Below are 1,817 nucleotides of genomic sequence, written 5' to 3'. Positions count from 1 at the left end.
ATTATGTTCAAATGTTTGGCAGGTGAATTAACGTTTTTTTTTCTCATTGTATACACCACTGTCATTAGATTCTATCTGTATAGTGTGTTTTATCTTTAAAATAAAAATTGAAAATAAAATAAAAATGTAAATTACAAAAGATACTGGATTCTGTAGCTCTCATGTTATATGTGTGGTTTTTCAACATTATTTATTTTAAAATTTTGATATTTTATTTTTAAACCATATTGCGCCTAATAAAAATTATCGCAGCTTATAGTATAATTACAATTAATATTATCTAAATAAATATTTGAAAGTTTTGCTTGGTACTTAATTATTGAATTATTTTATCTATGAAAACAAGTTATCTATAAAAACAAATTATTGTTATATAATTTGTTTTTATAGATAACTCTTTAACTAGCTTCTGGCTCAGTTAACTTATTAACCTACTTTTCCATTCATCTCCTTTTAGATGTCATTTGAATTTCATAATTTTTTCATAATTCTATTAATTTCATACTTTTTTCATAATTCTAATAATTTCATAATTTTTTCATAATTCTAATAATTTCATAATTCTTCGTTTGTACTAATATGTTTTCCTATTGTGTTTTTGCCCGGAATTATGATTATTCTAAACTGACATTCGACGGAATTTTATTATTTTTTCTTGCATTTTACAACTGATTGCATTAAGGGTTTTCCAATTTTTTTTCAGATTTTGGAAGTGTGTGCGAAGAGGGTCTACTCTTTCAAAGGATGGTATTTTACCGCTCTTCGAAAAATCTGTTTAATCACTTCGTATTCTTGTGAGTCTTCCACGGTGTCAAATGTTAAAAGAATTATAGATAATAAGGTTAATTTGCATTTATAAAGAAAAAATGCATTAATTAACTTAAATTTCTGAGGATTTTTCAATAGAATTATAACAGTTGCTTTAGCTTTTTTGAACATTTTTCAAATTATTAGCTTCATAGAGACTAAATTCTAGAAAGAAGCTTTTAGAAAATACTAAGATTTCTAGAAAACTGTTTGTCAAAAATTAAAATTGCGTAGAAATGAAAATTTTCTTTGTGGGAAAGGAAATTTTAAAGTTATATTTTACTAAGAAAATGTTTTTCGCTCATTACAAGGAACGCAATACAAATTTCACATTATGCAAGGAAATAAAAAAATCTCCGTTTCTTTACGAAATTCACGGATCTGTAATTCGTAGAAGAAAAAACGAACATTTTTCGAAGAAAAGGAAAAATTTGGGTACAAAACTTTTCATTTTGAAAATTCCATATAGATTTATTTCTGCACTGCAAAACTCAGATTACACCCGTTCTCAAAATTCAACAGCATTCTTCTATTTGGCGAGACCTGAAATTTAAGTAGCCTAGGTTTAACCTATAACGACACTAAATCAATTTAAGGAACACTGAATGTAAGCCATAAGTTTAGAACTTGTTTGGTCAAAAATAAAAATATGATCATGACACATGTTAACATTCTTAAATAAAAAAAGAATAAACATTTTCTACTCTTGTTTAAAGTGACTTATAGATACAGACGTGAGAATATTTATATGTCAATAAGCAAAAACTGAAACCACGCACAATTTCCCATATTTTAAACTCGCTAGCATTGTTCAACACTTAACGCTTTTAAGCTGACTTCCTAAACTGTTTCTTGAGGTCATAAAATATAAATAAATAAATAAAATTATTATTGCTTCCGAAAGCGTCTCATGAGATCATAAAATAAAATAAATAAAAATCATTGTTCCTTTTTATTCTCTCCTTGTGAGTGATTTTGTCAAAACCCGTATTACTTGACAAAGGAAAGTG

The sequence above is a fragment of the Parasteatoda tepidariorum genome, chromosome 5 (genome assembly GCF_982258835.1).
Source record: "Parasteatoda tepidariorum strain Cologne lab strain chromosome 5, Ptep-v5.0, whole genome shotgun sequence".
Classification (NCBI taxonomy): domain Eukaryota; kingdom Metazoa; phylum Arthropoda; class Arachnida; order Araneae; family Theridiidae; genus Parasteatoda; species Parasteatoda tepidariorum.
Note: the sequence above shows the minus strand (reverse complement) of the source record.